At 36.7% G+C, this 22,475-nt stretch overlaps 1 protein-coding gene across 1 annotated transcript in view; it reads right to left on the bottom strand.

Annotated features, from left to right (window-relative positions):
* Window positions 1–22,243, bottom strand: part of ITPRID2 (ITPR interacting domain containing 2) — an 84,664-nt gene extending 62,421 nt beyond the window's left edge. Inside the window, exon 1 of the mRNA XM_046659391.1 lies at window positions 22,145–22,243. The gene's annotated coding sequence lies outside the window, so the exon portion shown is untranslated. The remainder of the gene's footprint in view (window positions 1–22,144) is intronic.
* Window positions 22,244–22,475: the final 232 nt, after the last annotated feature.

The raw sequence follows: 22,475 nt of genomic DNA, 5'->3' as shown, positions 1-22,475 counted from the left end.
AGTTGAAAATTAATATATTCTGAAAACCTAAAAGTCTTATTCTTAAGTTCTCTTTCTCATAAATAACTTCTAAATCATAAAGAAAAGTAAGTCATTAACTTTAAAAAAAACAGGAAATCTAATTTAGTCCTATAAAAAACTGAGAATGCTTTCTAGATATGTAAATATTTAGATATATCACATAACATTTCTTTTGAAAAATGACATATCATTAAAAAATCATCCTTCAAATATTCCATTGGCCCTAAAGTAGTCCTTTCATAGTATGTGCTCTGTCTAGTGAGTAAATAAATGAATTAATAAGAATATAACCAGTGGGCAATTAGTTTTAAACTATACAAAAGTGATCAAAAAAAAATATGTCAGTTTTGGAGCTGTCCACATGTTGGTGACAATCAGTCAAGAAAACTCTAAGGCGGTGAGATCCAATACAGAAGAGCAAATGATCTAGGAATATGTCTTGTATTATGACTAAATTTAAGGTATGGAGTGAGAGAGAGAGAGCCAAGGCAGAAGGTTGGGTAATCTCACAGAAATGAGAGAGTGCAAAGAATAAAGGGTGGACTATGCTGGTAAAAGCAATAGAAGATCTAGGAGGGGGGAGGGCTAGAAAAAGTTGCTGAGTCTGTGTGCATTCTAGTGGAAAAGCCAGAGTAGTAGAGGATGGAAGGATGAAGATTGTGCTAAAATAACGAAAGTGGACATATGTAGAAAGAAACTTATACAGTAGGCCTTTGGGTATTTGTCCCACACCCACGCTTTACAACATTGGTTTGGTTCACAAATGTGGGTAATTGTGGATCAGCCCTCACCTTCATTCCGCAGCCTGACAATATATATAGTTTGCTTAAATTCTCAGTGCAGCTGACCAGGTATCATTGTGCCAGTCACAGTCCAGGAACCTTTCTTTATTTGCCAGGTATTGTTTGAGTGTGAAAAAATAAAATCAAGTGACGCAAGTAGCTTTTCTGTGGCTGTATTGTTTGCCGAAGCTATGATTGGATAAGATCCAGTAACACCTTTAGGATAGGCTTAGACATAAACTAAAGAGCAATGTGTATTTTGAAAGAAACTTCTAGAAAAATCACATGATTTCATAGCTTTAATTGACCTTAGAAATCAGAGCCCAGACCCTCTACAGTGAAAAAAATTTAAGGCCAAAGGAAGTCAAATGGCCTGCACAAGCTCACCAGACTAGTTATTGACAAAGCTAGACCCAGAAGTCAAGTGCGATGGTAGTTCCCAGTGCCTTGCTCATTTTATAAGCCATACCACCTTCATGTGAATTCACAAAACTCCAAGATGCCAAGAGTTTTAGCTCTGACATATTCCAAAAATATCTTTTTTTATGTATAAACCAATCTAGTTACAACATGCAAGTACTTTTAGTGCCTGAGACATTCTGAAATTAATATTTTCCACTATTCCAAACTGAGTCTTGTAAGCAAAATTTTAATCAAATATTTAATATCAGGTGTTTAAAACAAATTAGTTCAGTTGAACAACTTCCCAGATTTTATCTGCCTGTTGTTCAGTTTCACAGGTTAGAAACTAGAAAAACACTTGACGTTTCCCATGAGGACTTTGAAATGGTTTTTAATGATTAATACAATTCACATTTGAGGATGAATACTTTTTTGAATACACATCATTTTACAGTGAGACAGTATAGGTAATATTAGCTCAAGTTCTTGCTAGGGAAAGCCAGTTAACACTTCCTCTCTCTCTCCGTCTCTGTCCTTGACAAGTAAAACAATTCTCTAAAGACATTAAAAACATGTGATAATTTCTTTTTAACTGCTCTGCTTGTTGCTAATGGTAGGAACAATATCTGATGTGGGTTTGTTTGATTTTCATTAGTATTTACAGTTTAAATTTCATTTTATTTTTCACAGGACCATTTCCTATCAGTTTAAACTAACATTTAACAACACCTTGGCAAAATAATGCAAAATTGATCTAGTATGCACACACACAAGACACCACACACACACACACACACACTACAGTCCTTTTGTAAATGTTTGATACCTGCAGATAACAGAAGATGGTCACCCAATACTTTAATATTCTTGAAGGTTCATCTCTCAGGCCTATCTGAACAGAGGGAAGACCCACATAAGTATTATAAGATAGTTACAGAGTAGACAGTTTAGAATAAGAGCTAATTTATTTTCCAATTATTTTTTAGAACTCATAAGGTTTTCTGCAGTCCATTGCTTAGGTGGTTATGAGGTTACACAGGCCAATAGAACACACAGAGGAGTCTAACTAGCCAGGGAGGTGCTGGCAGATACCATACTTTGAGAGCCTCAGGAAGGCCATGGGAGGTAGACACAATGCTGGGAGGGGCACAAAGGTGTTATCCCTTAGGCTGGAGTCCAGGAAAGTCAGGTAAGGCCAAGCACAGCTGGCAAGGGCCATCGTTCTAAATAACTAAGGCCCAGAGTCCAGGAAGTCAGAGTGGGTTTGAAAGAAAGTTTCTGCAGAACAGGTGACGCTTTGTTCTTCCTGCTCTGTGTGACCATCACAGGTCCCTGATTGCTGATGGCTACCAGAAAGCAGTTGGAAGTGTGCCCGGGAATTCTGCCTCTCACTGAGGCGGAGGAACCAGGATCACTTACTGTACAGAGTTTTGCCATTTTAGATCACACATTCCTGACTTCCCTATTTCAAACTATGCTGGTAGCCTTGAAAGGAAGTTACTGACTATATATACCTATCATACTCTTGACATGCCAATTAAAGTTAACAAGATTTAAATTTGTGATATGTATAAGTATTATGAGGGAAGAAGTCATAAAATGACAGTAGTTGGTCAGTGAGTCTATCATTTCACTAGCTGTGTTATCTTGGGCAGGTCATATAACCTTGTTGATCGTCATTTTCTCCACCTATAACAGAAGATTTAACACCATACAAGATATGAAACACTAATCAAACTAAAATACTAATCCCTAAGCCAGAGTCAGTCTTGGTATAAATTACTTTCATTAATTGACTTACTCTTTTATTAGTCAGCAAATACTCGCTGAGAACCCTACGATGGGCCATTTTGGATTCTAGATCCTGGAAACGGGGTGGTAAGCCAGTGAGATGTCCTTGTCTCCAGGGAGCTGAACTCTTGCTCACTTCCTCTGTTTGTTTACATTTGCCAGTTACCTACTTTCTTCTTCATAGAGTAGTAAAGTATTTGAGAACACGGTTAAGTAATAAGGAAACCCACAAATAGTTATAATGATCATGATCTAGGGTGTGGATCACTTAAAATATCAGTAAAACACTTTGTCTCATTACAAATGTTGGCAAATCACAACAGATTAAATTCACTACTCAAGTTATCCAAGACTATTAAATGCAGTATTAAACATGAATAGTTCACATACATGTATTTGTAATATCTGCTCAAACATATGATTCATTTCACTAAGAATTACTTTACTGCATTTTTTTTTTTTTTAAAGATTGGCACCTGGGTCAGTGGAGCAGGTGAACTTAACCACTCGGCCACGGAGCTGGCCCCACTTTACTGCATTTTATATATCTTGATGGCTTCTCCTATCACCCACTTCTGAATCCAGACACAAGCTGAAACATTGCCTCTTAAAAAAATTAAAAGCCACATTCACACATGAAAAGTAATTTTCTCTTATTTATATGCTTTGTTTTGTTGATTTTCAACATCACCATATCACTAAAGTAAACATAATTAGGGATTCAATATTTTTTTGTTCAAAAGGCTAAAGATTGAGTTTCAAGTCTCTCTAGTGCCAAAGATAGTGCTCACGAGGTTAAAGGGTTAGGAGGTTTTAAGAAAACCCCTTCCTAAGGGCATACAAGAAGACCAAGGCACTCAGGAAATCCAGCAGAGAGGTGGGGGGGGGGACCCAGGTGAAGGAGGCAGCCCCATGCCAGCCCCCTGCTGGGCTTGGCCCAGCAGGAGACAATGCTCCTCATTCCCCCCCGACCCCCGAAGTGCAGAGCGGGGCGGGTAGAGTGAGATGAAGTTGATCCTGTAGTACATAGATGAGGGAAACAACAGCTTTCTGAGCCTTTCTGAGAGGGACTTCAATCTCATTATTTTATAACGTATCATTATCTGTTTGAAGTATTTAAATATCCACAGTCAATTAATTGTTGTAGTGCACCCAATCTCAAATGTGTTGTATTGCTCATCCTTTCAGATCATCCATAAGGTTATACCTCTCCCTTAGGTAAGATAATCACTACGTGATTATATGTTAAATTTTCTATGTCTTTGAAAGATATGTAGGCAGTCGTACTTGACATATACACACATAGATATGCACACACAGAGTATGCCTCTTTGACCCAGGCAAGAGGGGCCTCTGTTCTGAGCCTTAGGCTTCAGAGAATCTCGCTGCCCTTCCTCTGACTACAGCCATCTGCACAAGACAAAGAACCCAGGAACTAAATGGCTGTGCCCACCTAGAGCCTGAGTCATGCCCCCTTCTATGCCTTCTCTGGTTACTTGGAATCCCAGAATTCCCACCCAAATGGCAATGAGCCTGCTTCAGCTTCTTCCTCAGGTCTGTTCCCATGCATGACTTCTTCCATCCGTATGAAACACCCCTAGGCCTGAGGGATGCCCAAGCAACAGCTGTTTGCAGGGGATCTGATATGGATATGTGGGTAGGTGTGTCCACATGCATACTCTTGAAATCTCTCACCTTGTGGGATGGAGCTGGGGGAGGGAAGAGCGTGGGGCTGGGCTGTGGGCTTTGGGAGAGGCTCTCCCAGGATCTCCCCTTTTTAAGCATGAAGCTCCAAAATATCAAAGAATTTTAAATTTGAACTTTGCCTGAAGGTATATTTTTTTAAGGAAGAAGATAGAACACACTTCATTTAAAGATATTTACCGTGATTTACAACTTGAAATATTGTACATGGGCCTCTATTTGTGCTCTTTTTCAAGTCCACAAATGTTAGGGAGGGAACTGTATATATAGAGTTAATTTTCCCTAGCATTTCTGTTATATGAATTTCCAAGAGGATAGCAAAAGCTCTCTCAGTTTTATAAGGTGTGCTTCAGACTGTGATTTCATACTGAGTCCACATTACTTTGGATTGCTTTTTCCCAACATGTCTCAGCAAAACATTATACAACCTGATTAAACAAAGCCTCATTCCCACACAGCTCCACCTTCCTTACTTGGCAAAGCCTTAATCTGGTAACACCCTTTAAAGACCATCATTCCAGCCACATTTAAAGGAAATAGCCAGTAGGACTCAATACAATGGTTTTTTTTAAAGTTGAATTTTATTTCTGACCATAGGGTGGGTATAACCGAATAAAAAACATCCCTAAATGAATAACACACTTTAAACTTTTCTTCCCACTCATCCTCTCCTATCTTTTTTAACCAAAGCCATACAAATTAAGCCAACAAAGCTAAAAATCCAAAATAGAAACAAAGTTGAACACCATGGGATCATTGTGATATTTATCTCCCTAATACTTCCAAGCCATAATAATAATAATACGTTAGTAAATACTTACTGAGAACCCACTACAGACCTAGGATATGCTCCTAGGTGATGGCAGTCAAAGGACGTAGGTACAATACAGTGTGGAAAATAAGACATAAGAAGCGCTAGGCAGGAGAAAAGAGTTTTAACTTGAGTTCAGGGAGGGGGAGATTATTTTACCTTAGGCAGTGAGTAGGCATTGAATCTATTTGGTGAAAGGCAAGAAGGCATTCCATAATTGCATTTTAATTTAGTTTAGGGCATCCTGGAATATTCCAAGTTTAAATATTGAAGGTATTAAAGCATCTGACTTTCGTATATCCAGGCCACTTAAGATTTGCCAACCGCCTAAGGTAATCTGAAATAGAGATCACGAACAAGGGCAAGGAGGAAGAGAGAAAGATTGGGCATTGATTTTCAGGGCATTGCTCCTGAACAGTGATGACTTTTTAAGAAATGTAATGGCTGTAAAATACATTGACATTTTCATACCAAGTATGTCTTCTCTTTGGATATTGATATTCAGTGGGAACATGGTATACAGGCAACAACGCCTGATTTTTCTACCATTAACTCCAGAGAGTCATGGAATTACCACAGCCATATGTGGTATAAATGAAGAACTGACCCCATGATACACACCCACTGTGTCATAGCTGATGACGCTCGAGGTAAGATGTTCATAAGCCATCCAGATTCCTCAACACACAGCTCCTTGGAATTAGGTCATCTTGATGGAATTCACTACATTTTGTATGGTCAGAATACAAATGTAGTTGTCATAAATTACTGAAGGCTGACTGTCTTTACTCAAACCATTGTCAAGTTCCTAGTGAAAGTTCTGAATCACAGATAGGGTCCACAAATTATGATTTTGGAAATAGCACCACAGGCATTCAGTTAAATTTGTTGAATTGGATCGAAGTTGCAACATCAGAAATAGTGCTTCAGCAAGGATGCAAAATGTAATGTAGGAAAATGTTTTCAGTTTTTTGTTGTTGTTTTTGTCTTAGTTTTAAATGAAACATTCTCTTAACTGAATCTTCTTAGGGATGACACAATTTATAATTCATTACAGCAAAATATTTTTAGAAAAAGAACTGGTGAAGTTGGGCTATGCACAGAAATTATGCTGTCTGCATTAGAAATACAGAGGGAGAGGGAAAATTTGAACTGAGCCAAGCACCTTCCACCTTAGGTCACTGTACTTGCCGTTCCTACTGCATGGGACACTCTTCCTTAGTAGATCTGCACAGATAGTTCCCTGCAACCTTCCAGTTTCTGGTTAAGTGTTGCCTTAATCAGAGACCTCTGACCACTCTAAGTGAACTAGCAACCGCTTTCCGTATTACTCTCTACCCTCTTACTCTGCTTTAATTTTCTTCTTAACATGTATTAACACCTCACATATTATAGCTCTCCTTTTTTTTTATTTTTTGAGGAAGCTTAACCCTGAGCTAACATCTACCGCCAATCTTCTTTTTGTTGAGGAAGACTGGCCCTGAGCTAACATCCATGGCCATCTTCCTCTACTTTATATGTGGGACGCCTGCCACAGCATGGCTTGACAAGTGGTGTGTAGGTCTGCACCCAGGATCCGAACTGACCAATCCTGGGCCGCCAAATCGGAACATGTGAACTTAACGATTGTGCCACTGGGCTGGCCCGCCTCTACTTTTTGTTTTTTCTTCTTCTCTTTAGAATATGTTCCTTGTGGACAAGGACTATATTCTGTTCATTACTATATTCCCAGCATTATATCCATGGTACCTAGTAGATACTCAATAAATTTTTCTTGAGGAAATAAATGGATGAATTGCTAGCTCTTTGTAGGTCAAGATTAATTACTTGTAACAGTTTTCACCCATTTTAAACTTAAATATAGTAAATTATATATTTACTTTGGGGAAGAGCAATACATCCAAACACCTGAGATATTCAACAGAATAAAACTTGTGAAACATTCAGAAGCAAGAAGAGATGTACAGTGTATACAAATCTACAGAACCAAATACTGATTCCGAAAGCTCCCAGAGTTGAATTTGCTTACTCGGATGCTCAGTGACAGACAGCTAACGTAACTGCTAACTTAACAGCTTTCTAGTATATGGTTTAAAAGCCTATGCAATTTCAACAAATGGTGTTGGGATAACCAGATATCTACTCAAAAAAGAATAAAGTTAGACACCACCTCATACCATATACAAAAATTAATCCAAAACAGATTCTAGACCTAAAGTTAAAAGCTAAAAGTATAAAACTCTTAGAAGAAAACATAAATGTAAACCTTTGTGACCTTGGGATAGGCAGTGTTTTCTTGGATATGACTCCAAAAGAGTAAGCAACAAAAATAAAAATAGACAAATTGGACTACCTCAAAATTAAAGATTTTTGTGCTTCAAAAGAAACCAACAAAAAAGTAAAATGACAGCCCAGAGAATGGGAGAAAATATTAGCAAATTATGTATCTGACAAACAACTTATATCCAGAATATATTAAGAACTCTTACAACTCAATAATAAAAGGACAAATAATACATTTAAAAGTGGGCAAAAGATGTGAATGAACATTTCTCCAAGGAAGATACACAAATGGCCAATAAGCACATGAAAAGATGATTGCCATCATTAGGGGAAGGCAAATCAAAACCATAACAAGATACAACTTCATACCCATGAGGGTGGCAATAACAACTGTTGGTGAAGACGTGGAGAAATTGGAACCCTCATACCTTGCTGATGGGAATAAAACTGGTGTAGCCACTTTGGAAATAGTTTGGTAGTTCCTCAAAATGTTAAACATAGAATTACCGTATGACCCAGCAATTCCACAGTGAGGAATGGGGGATCAGAATTGGCCACCCCAAAATGTCTTTCTCTGGCATGAGGATTATTTTGGGCTCGTTACTTTTAAGAAACTGCAGGCAGGGGAGAAGCTCTGAAAACCAAGTAGAAGTTACCGTTTGTAAGAGATATTTACATTTCTAGGGGAACTCTCCATTTGTAAAGATGTCTCTGTCTCTGTACCAGGAAGAAGGGGAGATGACCTTATCTCTAGAAACTCTTATCAGTGTGGAAGCCAAGGACTTAAATCTGCATCATAACCTTACTCTTGTTTACCATACTTTTCTGGTAATCTCCCATTACTGACTCCCTCCACCTCCAACATCCTCCTTTGTCTTTAGCTAAAGATGCTATTTAAGGTGGTAGTTTTGGCCATTCTGGCTAAGTTGCTCAGTTTTCCTGGGTTTCTCCCAGGTATATATGTTATAAAGCTTTGTTTGATTTTCTCCTGTTCTTCTGTCTCATGTCAATTTAATTCATAGCCCAGCCAGAAGGACCTAGAGGGTAGAGGAACTCTCTTCCTCCCCTACAGGATATACCCAAGAGAATTGAAAACATATATCCACACAAAAAGTTGTACACTAACAACAAGCATTATTCATAGCACCATTATTCATAATAGACAGAAAGTGGAAACAATGCAAATGTCCATCAACTGATGAATGGATAAACAATGGTGGTACATCCATATAATGGAATATCATTTGGCAATAAGAAGGAGTGAAGTATTACTGATACATGCTACAACATGGATGAATCTTGAAAACATTATGCTAGGTGAAGGAAGCCAGTCACAAAAGGTCACATATTGTATGATTCCATTCGTATGAAAAGTCCAGAATAGACAAATCTATAGAGCCAGAAAATAGATTGTTACCTAGTGCTGGGTTGGGGTAGTGGGGGTGGAAATGAAGAATGTCTGCTCATGTGTACAGGGTTTCTTTTGGGGAAGATGGGAATGTTTGAAAGTTAGATAGTGGTGATGGTTGCACAACTCTGAGAATACACTAAAAATTACTCAACTGTATACTATAAATGGGTGAATTTTGTGGTATGTAAATTATACCTAAAGAAAGCTATTTTTTTTTTAAAAAAAAATGGATGATTCAATTAAATAGGAATCAGAGCTGGATAGCAAAATATCACTGTTGGTTCACTGAAGTTGTGCTACATAATAGGGTTATTCAGAGTAGCAAGAAACCCTCTCCTGAGGGCTGTAGATTATACAAAAGCAATAGAATTCTTCCCCTTAGGGCCAATTCTCTTCATAGGCAGGGGAAGAGCCAGGGGTCTAAGAGGTGTTCAAAAGCCCATTTGCTCAAATTTTCTCTTCAGTTTGTTGCTTCAGGGACTGAAATGCCTTGTGTAGGTCATCCTGTGGAATAAGTCGTGAAAGATCTTATTAAAATAGAAACATTGCTTGTAGAAATGCATAGTACATTAACTTATTATCACTCATAAGAATAAGCTAATGAACTACTTAGCCAGGCATTTCAGTAAGGCCCTAAAGGAATGAAATGTTAATTAAAATTGAAGGGAAAAGAAAAAGATTTGGTACCTGGCACACTGTCTGAAGCACTGATTTTAGAAGCAAAATCTGAGAAACAGAGATACAAAATGTGGGATGGCATTAAAGACTAATTTTTTGTCTGTCATAATTTACCCACTTTGCCTCACCTTTCCTGCCACATAAATCAACTCCGGCCATATAGTGTAGAGTTATACCATTTTACCCTTTTGTTCTTTGAGCTTTAGTAGGAAGGTGGTAAATCTAGGATTATAAATCATAATCCTTCGCAGTAAGGAGCCACTGAAGTGTTTTTAAGAAAGGGAGTGTCATGATCAGGTGCTTTAGAAATATCGTTCTGGCTTCACTGTGGAGAATAGATTTGTGAGAAGAAGATTGGATGTAGGGAGATAGCATAGTGACCAACCACACTCCAAAATGACATGAAGATTACTTCAGAGTGAAAACATCTGTAAAAAGGAATCTTATCTGAACTGCCCTTATCTGACGAAAGCAGGGCTTTATGAGAATCAGCTGCCACAAAGCCCCTCACAGGGAGGTCTCCAGTTAGGGAGGCTACTGGCCTTGGGCACTTGGACACTCCAAAAAGTTGTGTGAACATGCCTCAACAGAACATTCCATTTTTTGAAGCCTTAAACTCACATCCCCCGCCCCCTTCATTAAGCTGATATGTAAACCCTTGTTCCTAGCTGTTCAGGGAGTCACTTCTTATGGGGTTCTTCCATAAGAATGAGGTAAAAATTGGACAAAAAATATTGCCACATAATAAAGTAAGAAGAATGTTTTGCTTCATCCAGAGATGGGTGAATCAAGTGTTCCAAGACCAGAAAAAGCAGTGGAGGATAACAGGAGGTGGGGAAGATGGCCCAGCAATACGTCAGAAGCTAGATCCTGAGCAAAAGTGCTGGCTAGTGGCAAGTACTACCAAGGAACAGGGGTGTCTGGTGTTCAGTTTAACGTTACTTATCATGCAGTGCTGTGATATAATGTCCTCACACCCCAAGATATACACCCAAATCTTTAACTCAACTGCCTGGTGTGAATGTGTTTAGGGAAATAAATGAAAACACATGTGTTTCACATTTGGGTCCATGCAGAAAAGATAGAATAGGATAGCTACAAGAGGAAGGATGTGAAAGAGATAATTCAGCAGTAGTAGGAGCTGAGAACAAAGAATAAAGTGGGGAAGACAAACTTCCTGACATTCAGCATGTCTACTGGGAAGTGGGGTGGGGGCAGGGGAAACAAGAAAATTATGTGTCACACTATATGTGAGACCTGGGGTTGGGGCAAAAGCAGGGCCATTTCCATTCAACTATTGTAGGACAAAGAACCCTGAGCAAACTGGACGACTAGGGCCACCAGGCAGCTGATACATGGGTAGATTCCTAAGTGAGAATCTTTTTAAATTAAAATTCAAATTAAAGATTTTCAGAAATCTTTCTGAATTTCTTCATTTTTCATTTCTATGCAGAAATGAAAGTACTTCTCTATTTGTCAATGTAGGTTATCTTGGATACATATCTAATGGTTAAGAGTATTAAAAGAGCTATTATCTATGTCATGTATGAGATGTACCAGTTACTTGGAAGAGCTGAGTGTTGGAACACAAAAAGATAATATTGTCTGGAGCAGAAAATAATATTGGACAATTTTTAAACTTTGACTCTTCTTAGTGCTTAAGCAAAGCATAAAGTTTTTTTAAATTAAGCATTCTGAACTAACGAAAATGTCTAAATTCCAGTATAAAACTAGTGCCTTGTTACCTGGAATATCTACTAAGTCAGTGAAATATATTTTGAAGAAAAATATATTGAACATCTTATCTAATGTTTTAAAATTTGTTGTGTTGTTGTTTGAATTATTCTCCAGAGAGGCCTCCTTGAAGCAGGGCAGTTTAGAAAATAAGTGATGTACCTGGAAATTATCCTCATGGGTTGATCTTTTAAAAATTATATCCTTCATTCATGATTTTCATGGAGTCGTTATTGTATTTACCAAGTTACTGGCTGTCTCTGTGGTTACCACCAGGAACTCTAATGAAAAATAGATTCTTTTCTCCTCCTGTTGAAATCAATGCAATCCGTAGTATACTCTTAATTTTCAAGCAAGATCTAATAGAATATACCGTGAAAACCAACTGGAAAATGAGAGGTTTTATAAGTTGAAAGCCATAGATGCTTCATTTGGAATGTCCTCTGAATTTGTATAGTCTACCAGTAAAAGGTATAAAACTATTTATGTTTTTTTGATTCTATAACATGGATAAATTTTTTAACTTTGTATAAATTAGGTTTTATAGATTCTGTGGAAAATTAAATTTATGTGCTTTTTCAGCAGTGATAGAAAACTATAAACATGAGCATTGTAACTGGTCACCAGCTCTTCTTGCAGCTATTAGCTGTCCATGCACAGTTTATTTGCGATGGTTACTAATGCTCACTGGTGTCACTGAGCTAACCTAACCTTCATCAGCCTGACGTACTAATTGGGTGACAGTTAAAATTAAGTATTTTTTAATCTTTGAAAGATTTAACTTGTCACCAAAGCTGGTTCCTAACATCATCTAATAGAAAAAATATACTCCTGGATCTTTCACGTGAAACCAAGTCTACACTGGCACTTTGGCATAAATTTAGAGGCTTTCCACAAACAACTTTTAAGTAAAACTCACTAAAATTTGTGATGGCGGGAAATTTTTGCAATAGCTCCACAAAATGGGAAGTGGACAAAATGTTTCTGTTTTTAGCCATAAAAATTTAGGAAATGAAACATAACTAGTCCTTTCATATTAGCTCCTCTTCCCAGTCTGCTAACTACACTGTCTAACCAAAATTAGATATTTTATCATTATCAGACCCCTCCGATTGTTCTCATTGCCATAGTTCTCTTTGCCATTTGAGGAAATCTAAGAATATCAATAGGAGATTTATAAATAAAATATTCTCCTCCTCTTCCCACCCTCAAAGCCATAGATAAGAGTTGGACTCTAAGAGAAAAGATTCTATTTGTGTGTATGGAATAAAATCATTAAATGTAAATCTTTAGCAATATTTTCTCCCTGGAGTGTGAGTATTTAGGACCTTTTTTGGAGGATTTCAACAAAGGAGTGTTAGAAAGAAATACTGGGTATTTGCAGGAGTAAGCACATTTATCATAAAAAATTGGGGGTGGCTGGTGAATGAAAAGTTATATCTTATTAATTAGAAGGAAGAAGGCAATACTGATTTTAACTTAACTGTTAACTTCAATTAGCTGTTATTTCCTGAGAAACTAACACATGATGTCTAATTCGGTGTTCTATTCTAAAATAGAACAGTTTCAAGTCTAGAAACTGGTCAAAAATGGGAGAAATAAGATTGCAGCTTAGAATTTCTCTCCCCTCTAGCTTCAAATACATAGCTTTGCGTGAAACTTTACCCAGATAATTAACATACCTAATAAAGTTTTGAGTCACTGACTTCAGTCATTTGCAGCATTTGTGGGAGTGGGAGAAATGAGAAAATTCCTAACGAGTTTCCCTCCCACTGTCCTTTCTTCTTGATAAAGGTCACAATTTTGCTGTATGATAGATTGAATTATAGACTGTCAGAGTTAAAAGAGACTCTTTCAGTCATCTAGACTCATTTTCTTGTTTTATACGGAAGAGGAACTAAGGCGCAGAGAATTTAAATGACTTGTCCAAGGTCACAGAGCTAAAAATTATGGGGTACGAGCTAGAAAACATAGAGCAGGGAAGAATTTTCTCTGCTAATCAATTTTTGTGGTTGTTAGTTCAAATACGTTAGCTCTATAAGAGCTTAATTCAGGTAAGCCAGCTAAAAATACTTGTACTGGTTGTTTCTTAATGTAACAGAGATAGAAAAAAAAATCTGGAGCAAAGGAATGAAAAGAGAAATGGCCCACAGAACAAGTGAGACACATCACATGTGCTTTGGTTTTTAAGCCTCTGGGCCAAAATCACACTTATGATCTTGGTAACCAAAAAGAATCTTGTTCCTGGAATGCTTGTAGAGACCTGAGTTAGTCATAAGCTTCTTAGGAAAGAATTCATCCTTTGTTTGATATTGCAATGATTCTTGATCAGAAAGGCAAGCAAGCCTCCTTTATTGTCATGGGCCTAGTCATACTGCAATTGGGGGTGTAACAAATCCCTTGGAAATCTTTAACTAAAGAACCATCTATTTTGAATGATTTTAGTACGGATTAGATGATCTCATTCCCTGCTCCATTGTTCTTTCCCTATTGGTACCAGCACAACAAACCTTATATGCTTGTTTCAGAGGATCAGAGTAGCCAGCAATGACAGAATTTCTAATTTAGACTTATTCAACTGGGGAAATAACTATAGATAGTTTACTCCAACGTATTGCTAGAATCATTATGCTAAAAAGTTTAAATGAGGACTTAAATGCCAATATCCAGGACAAAACAACTCCAGTGAAGTCATTGGCTTTGGACCAAATATTTAGACCATTTGATAACTTGAGTGATAAGTCTAGCTTCTGGTTTTCCTTCTACTCAATTCCTCTCCCCTGCCCCACATAAATCTGTTCCTGCCTCTAGTCAGAGGATAAAAATTCCTTTCTAATCTACTTTCACAGGTAGGAGACTGACCAAAAGCTCCGTTTGGTCCTTAATTAAAGTTTTTCATTTCACTAAAAGATAAGAAAGAAGCACTCTATTTCCTGTCTCTAGGAACTTTAGCTTGATATTATATTAAAATATGACATTCAAAATAATATCTGGCACCTTCTCGACATTCCAGAGGTATACTTGAAATAAGTGATGCCAAAAGGAGCTAAAAATGGTGAAGGAAATTACAGAAGTGTTTGACTATCATCCAAAAGATTCTAATGGAGGAAAATCTCCCTCCACCCCACAAGCATCTTAAGGCTTTCTACCAAAGAATGCTAAAGATTTTAAAAGGCTGGCCAAATACATAGCAGGTGGCAAAACATTTTTGACTTGGTAGCTGAACATTTTCTTTTTATTGACATACTTGACCATTTTATAAGCAAAAATTAGAAAACAACAAAAATTAGGAATGGTTAGTCTTTGATAGAATCCATTCTATTTGAAAACAGCAAGTTTCTTCAGTCTTTTGTAGCAAATAGAAACTCTTCGAGGCTCAAATATTTCGTTCTCTGGTCTCCCCTTGTGCCTCCCTGCCCCACTGAAATACTGTGAACAACACTTTGTGCTTATTCTTATGAATCAACATGAAATTTGACAGCACTTTCCCTTCCTCATTTCAGATATGACTCATTGCTCTTGGTATAATCTCCAAGGACCAGAAGTTCTACTTCAAAGTAAGGAAACAAAAGATGCACCTTTAATTCAAGCTGCTTTACCCAGAGAATTCTAATGGTCATTATTCACTGACTTCTTAAGTACACATTATAAGGCTGAGAGCTTGAAGTGTCTTCTCTTCAGCTTCCCCTGGGAAAACCAATGTAGAAAAGCTGGAGAGGTCACCTGACTGATAAGTCTTAGACTGGAAGTTTATCAGCAGTTCTACTTAACTGTCCATTGTCTCTAGGATGCTATTGGATTTTAGCTTTGGGAACATTTTATTTTATTTTCAAGATTTTGGATCATCTTCCCCCTAGACCCCTCTGACTTTGCATATGAAAAGTAATAGAGCTCACCTATTCTTAAAAGCCTTTCTAATTTAAAACTTGACCCTTATTCTACCGAGTGATAACCACCACTCCACGTCCCAGTCTCTCTCAGCCTTAGAAAGTGCTGTGGAACTCAATTCTCTACAGAAATCTGAAATCATCTAGAAAAGCTTGTGGTCTTTTGAACAATATTCAAATAAGAAGGAAAAAATAATATGGCGCTCTAAGTAAAATTCTACTTACCATTACTTGAAAATAGGAAAAAATAAATAAAAAGCTGAGGCCTCTTTACTTTTCCAAATCCTAGAAACATCTAATCCCAAGAGAAACTGTTTTTTGGTTTAGAAGATGAGAAGAGTTGAAGTTAAACAATGATCCTTTTTCCATTTCTTAAAAAAAAAAAAATAAGGCCAGCAGAGGCAAATGCTCCGTTGGATAAATTGTTTCAGCAGATGTTCATTGTCCCAGGGAGAAAACAGCCCCTACTTTGCAGCTTAGTATTTGCAAATTTAGAAACTTAAATACTTTTAACTTGAAATGGTCCATGTGGTATGAGTGAAATGTAAATATTAAAATCATTTATATGAGCAAGTGGTCACATTTTACTAAGTCCACAGAAGGATGACGACTGTTGTTTTATTGTGATATGATGATGCAACAATTGTCACCCATCTGAGCTTTTCAAGCTTGTATAGATTGTCCCCAATCATTTACAATGGCACCCTGGGAGAAAATTAATAATTACAGTAACATTTATAGCACACTTATGTTATACTAGGCATTCATAATTATCCTATGAGGCAAGTACTAATAGTATGCCTATTTTAAATACGTAAACTAAGGCTCACAAAAGTTAAGGAACTTACTAAATGACAGACTCAAGAAGTAGTGGCACTGGCATTCAAATGTAAGCAATTTTACTCTAGAACAGGGGTTGTCAAATCTCTTCTCAAAGGAGCCGGATAATGAGTGTTTTAATCTTTACAAGCAATAAAGTCTATGTTGCAACTACTCAACTCTGTCTTTTCAGAAGAAAAGCACCCTAAGACAATATGCAAATGAGTGAGGATGGTTTGTTCCAAAAAACTTTATTTATGGACACTGAAATTTGAATTTCATATAATTTTTGTGTGTCACAAAGTATTATCCTTCTTTTGATTGTTTTTCAGCTCTAAAAATGTAAACACAATTCTTACCTGATGGGCTGTACAAAAACACATGATAGGCTAGATCTGGCGCACAGACTAGCTTGTGGACCCTTGCTCAAGGCTCTTAATGACTATACTATTTTTCTAGCAGTGTTTGTAAAATGTATTTTTTAAACAGCTAATAGAACTACATTTCCATTTTAGCATTATCAAGTTATCTCAGACTTTTATCATATAAAGTTATGTTTCAGGAAATAAGATTTGTTTTTTATGTTATATATGTTAGGTTGAATCATATGAAATTTGCCAATATTGGACTGTTTGACCTATAAAAGTGGCAATTTCATATGTTTCAACATAATATTTATAAATGTCTGTTGCCCTAGGAATTAACACGTTTTTTAGAGCTTAAAGTGTAGGCTAGTGACCAGGGCAACATTACATAAACAATTTGGCATCAGATATGTGACACTGAGATGATCTTTAAGGTTCCTTTAGAATCTTTTCTATGAAATGAATTATAGTCTAGGACTGAAGTTATAAAGAACGAGAAACATCGTATTGCACATAATTTCTCTGTGACAAGTACTAAACTGTATTATTTCATTTAGTTTCCATAATGACACTATGCGTTAAGTATTTTTACCCAGTACACGGTTGAGGCAATCTAGGTTCTTGGAGATTCAGTAACTTGCCTGCATTCAGAGCACTAATGGATGGCAAAGCCTGGACTTGAACAAAGAAAAGACTCTTCTTTGTTTCGCTCACACAACAAAGGCAATTTCACTGCAATTTGTCAGTACTACTAAGACTTTTAAGATATAATTAATTTTTTTCAAATTCATCACTAGAAAACCAGTAGTAAGCCATAGTATTAGAATTTCTCTCATTTTCAGTAAACTCTAGAAAACATACTCATATAATTTTTAAACATTTTTTGTAGCCACGTTTGTTTCTTTGGAATTTTTATACCAATAACGCCCTAGTTGGGTAAGATTGCAATTTATTTTTAAATGGAAGAGAAGAGGAAGATGGGAATCATAGCTTTTGGTAAATGCAATCTTAATAAGGTAATGATTACTTAAAACTGATAGGTTTACAACGTCTGAGAATTTTAGAGCTTCAAATGCTTCTTTTTCACATTTTAACATATTAGAACATTGAACTCCTGCATATATGAAGAAAGCAAGCATTAGGGAAGGAAAGAAACTACAAGGTAAAGTCAAAAGAAATATCAAGATCAGAATATTAAAATTATAATACTTTACTTCATCTATGCTTCTCATCACCTATGTAAAGAAGAAACCAATAACCTCATCAATGGCTATTGAGGCATAAACTAAAAAATAGACAAGGAAGTCTAAAGAATTCACCAGAGACAGAGATATCTACCAGAGGAAAAGAATTTCTCTGAGTACAGTTATGCTGGAAAGATATATTACTGCTCTTTTTCTTTTCTTCTTTTTTTCTTTCCTTTTCCCTTTTTTCTTGGCGTAGCAAATAAAATAAATTTCAGGCACGACTGGCCTCTTTCCTCTCACAATTTTCCATCTTTACTTTTATGTCTTTTTTCCCCAAATGCCAGATTCACTTTTCTTACTAACATTATTTCAACTCATCAAATATTCTACTTCCCTTCCTTCAAAATTTACTTCAAAATCAGTCTTCTCTAGAATGCACACCAAGCAAGTTGAAAATAGAGACATCTGCCAGAAAGTGAAGTTCAGAAATTAATGAAAACGTTCTTGGTAGTCCCCAAGAAACAGAGGGGTTACATGAAGAAAAAAAGTATGAGCAAACTTTTGCAACTATTTATAATGCACCAGATGCGGTTCTTGCTGTTTTGCTTTGTTTTGCACATGTAACAGAGCAGGATAAAAAATGGTTGAAGGAAAAGGGGATTTTGGATCTTCTGATTTCTACTAGAATGTAATCACTACAAAAGTAGGGTTTTTGTCTTACTGCTGAATTTCCAACATAAAACAGTTTCTGAAACATGTTAGGTGCTTGATAAATATCTATAGAATGAGTCAATGATTATTGAAGAGTGACTTTGGACATAAAATCAGGAGCACAGCAATGAAACAGATGATACTCTTGTCTTGCCTTAATGAGTCCTTCTTTATCCACAAGTAGAATCAATGAAGGAAATATTCTACAAGTCGTTCGGACAAAGCACTATTTAGTAATATGGACGTGACATGAGCTTAAAGATAACGTGACCATTGTCATTTTGGTACTGGTGATAATCAAGGAAGGGAAAACTGGCTAATCCAGTCAGATCGTGATTCCCAGACTTTATATAGGCAGATTCCAGAGAGTTTAATTAAAAATTAGGTGTGATCCTATAGGCTAATATAAATAAAAGGAATGAAGGGCAAATCTTCCTCAAGCAAAGAAAAGAGGAAGATTGGCAACAGATGTTAGCTCAGGATGAATATTCCTCAGTGAATGAAGATTCCTTTTATTTACACATGAAATTTCAAGATATTGTGAAAACAAAAATTCTAACCATAATCATGAATTTAGCCATGATAAGGCATGTGAGACCTGTAAAGCAGGGTTTCTCAATCTCAGCATTATTGACATTTGGAATATGATACTTCTTTGTTGTGGGGAGTGTCCTGTGCATTGTAGCATGTTTAGCAGCATCCCTGTCCTCTACCCATCAGATGCCAGGAGTACCCCACCCCCTCGTTGTAGTAACCAAAAAATGTCTTCAGACATTGTCAAATTGAGAACAATTGCTCAAAAGGAAGCAAGAGAAGAGAAACAGCATTCTCATGTTTTAGAAATACTTAGAAGCAAACATGGAAAAAAGAATTTATAAGAGTGACTCCAAAATCCTATCATTGCAGTTGAGGAGTTAAAAATTCCAGTTTAACAAAAATTTTTAGGACAAAGGAAAGGATTGTCTATCGTGGTTTATCAGAGCAAGATGAAGTTTTGTGCTGATTGTGTATAAACAATAGGACAATTAAAATTACTAAAATATTTTGTGTATATCTTCTCTATTTAGGAAAATAATCTTCTAATATCATAAAGAGACCATTTTCCAGTAAAAAGAAAGTGAGAAAGCACTTTATTACTTTATATATTATTTTAAATTCCTAAAGTTAGGTAAATGTCATGTCAAGAGAGTATGGGAAAATTAGCAATCAAAGGTCCAATAATGTTTTTAGAAATCTTTGAAATGATGTTTACGAGTGGTATCATAAAATTGGGGCCAGCCTGGTGGTATAGTGGTTAAGTTTTCGAGCTCTGCTTTGGTGGCCCTGGGGTCTGCAGGCCTGGATCCCAGGCACAGACCTAGCACTGCTCGTCAAGCCATGCTGTTGTGGCATCCCACATAAAATAGAGGAAGATGGGCAACAGATGGTAGCTCAGGGTGAATGTTCCTCAGCAAAAAAAAAAAAAAAAAAACTATTCAGAAATAAAATCCAGACTTTTTGTTACACTATTAAATATTTCCTTTATAGTTAATTAGCACAATCACTCTGTCATACTGACAAAGAAGAAATAGTATGCTAGATATGGGAAGAAATCTACCTATAAGACACTGTATCAGTCTGACTTTTGCTCCACTCCACCCATCCCACATATTCACCTCTCGCCTTGTTCCAATCGTTGTTAAAATGACTAAGCAAAAATATTACCAGCATAGATACTTTATTGTTTTAATTTTATTTATTTTTTTTTTGAGGAAGATTAGCCCTGAATTAACTACTGCCAATCCTCCTCTTTTTGCTGAGGAAGGCTGGCCCTGAGCTAACATCCATGCCCATCTTCCTCTACTTTGTATGTGGGACACCTACCACAGCATGGCTTGCCAAGTGGTGCCCTGTCGGTACCCGGGATCCGAACTGGCGAACCCCAGGCCGCTGAAGTGGAATGTGTGAACTTAACCGCTGCGAGACTGGGCCGCCCCCAGCATAGATATTTTAAATACCATAGTACCAATAACATCTAAAGTATATTTTCAGAGTAAAGAGCACTCTTTGACAAGGGGAAGAAATGTTAACTAGAATGGAATTGTTTAATCACACCTTACCTGGAAACAAATGCACAGTTCCAATAAAAATGGTAAAAGCCACACCAAGTATACATAACTACAAACCATGCATCTCTTTAAATGGGCTGCTTCAATTTTACTACTACGTAAATTAAAAATACGGTGTTATGAATTTGATGATATTGTGATTATTTTAGTTAATAAAAAAATGTGTAGGAATTTAAGAAAGGAGAGTCCAGTTTGACAAATTAAAGATAAATGGATGGATTGCATATCATATTCAACTATCACCTCATCAACATTATTCCACATAATAGTTTCCTTACCAGAGTATTGGTTCATTTGTTGAAAACCCAAATCATATTATCAGGTAAAGGCATGCTGCAATGATTTCTTTCCAGCATCAACTAGGTTTCATATTACACAGGTCATGTTTATACTCAGGTGTCTTCAAACTCTGAACAAATGGAAATTTACCTAATGAGACAACAAATATTTGACCTGACTTGTGTCCATTTTGATGATCTTCCTTGTAAATAGAAAATATATTCCTAAGAAACACAAAGCCATGGAAGAGAGGAGGTAAAATATGATTTTGAAAGAAAAGGTCAATAACCACACTCAACTAGGTTCCTCTGCAAATTTGACACTTGTTTTCAACGTATAGTCTGTGTAAATTGTGTAAGGTTGTAAATGTAAGTTCAAGGGATTGCAGTGTTCAACCTAAACATGTGAAAGTACTAACTCCTTAAGAGTGGGAGGATGATTTGACCCAACAAACTCAACTCACAGAATCCTTTTCAAGCACTTGCCCCATATTACCCACAGTGAGCACTGCATTGGTGAGCCTGGGAGCAACTAACTTTGAGTCAAGAAATTCTGTTTTCCTTCCTGAGGAAGAACAGCGACATTTTTATTCGTATCACACCTATTAGTAAACTCCATTGAGTATAAGGACCCTGATTTTATCTTCCTCTTTAAGACAAAATCATGAAGAAAATAGCTAACAGCAAAGAGATAATGAAAATATATAGGGGTTTTGGTTTTTTTAAGAGAGACAAGAAACCAAGCTGTACGTAAGATCAGCAAGTCTTCCTTTTGAAGTTAATTAGAAAGCCCATTTCTCAGTTGGAAAGAGTCAAGATTTTATCTTTTCTACAAATAGAAGTAATGATATTTGCTTCCATAGCAATAATTTTAATATTTTCAAAGCTAACCACACTCACAACTTCTTGGTTTACATGTATTTACTACTCTGAAATCAAGAAGAAACAAATGCCAGAGCCAGTCTCACAGATGTCTGTTATTATCTTTACCTCTTTTCTTTTCCTTAGAACCTTCCGCTGGAAGAAAATCAATTTAGCGTGATTTACATGAAACTATCTCAAGTAAAATCATCGTTTTAGATCCACTCATTCACTCAACATAAAGGCATTTAAGTGATTTAGGAAAAGTTAAGCATTAGGAAGAAGGTAACACTTTCAAATCCAAATCTTACCTGGTAAATTAAAATGGAACAACACTCCTGAAAGCCTTCTTGATGTGTGCTCCTCTCCTCAAGGGACAACTAAATCACAGCAGCCTATATTCTTAAACCCTGAAAGAAAAATCAGGAAGCTTGATCTGTGCACATAATGGCCTGCATAATGTAAGAAAGCGCCGTTTCTTGGCAACTAGCAAACAATCCTTTTCAATTAACTCACAGCAATTGGCCCACGTTTGTTGTTAAACACAGAGTAAAGAAAATGTTTTAAGAACTCAAAAGAACCTGGTAATAGCTCACCAAGAAAGTGAGATCAGTTTGTTCATTTTAAAAAGCATTTTTAATT

Source organism: Equus quagga, chromosome 4 (genome assembly GCF_021613505.1).
Source record: "Equus quagga isolate Etosha38 chromosome 4, UCLA_HA_Equagga_1.0, whole genome shotgun sequence".
In the NCBI taxonomy this organism is placed as follows: Eukaryota; Metazoa; Chordata; class Mammalia; order Perissodactyla; family Equidae; genus Equus; species Equus quagga.
Note: the sequence above shows the minus strand (reverse complement) of the source record. Positions and strands in the feature narration are given on the sequence as shown.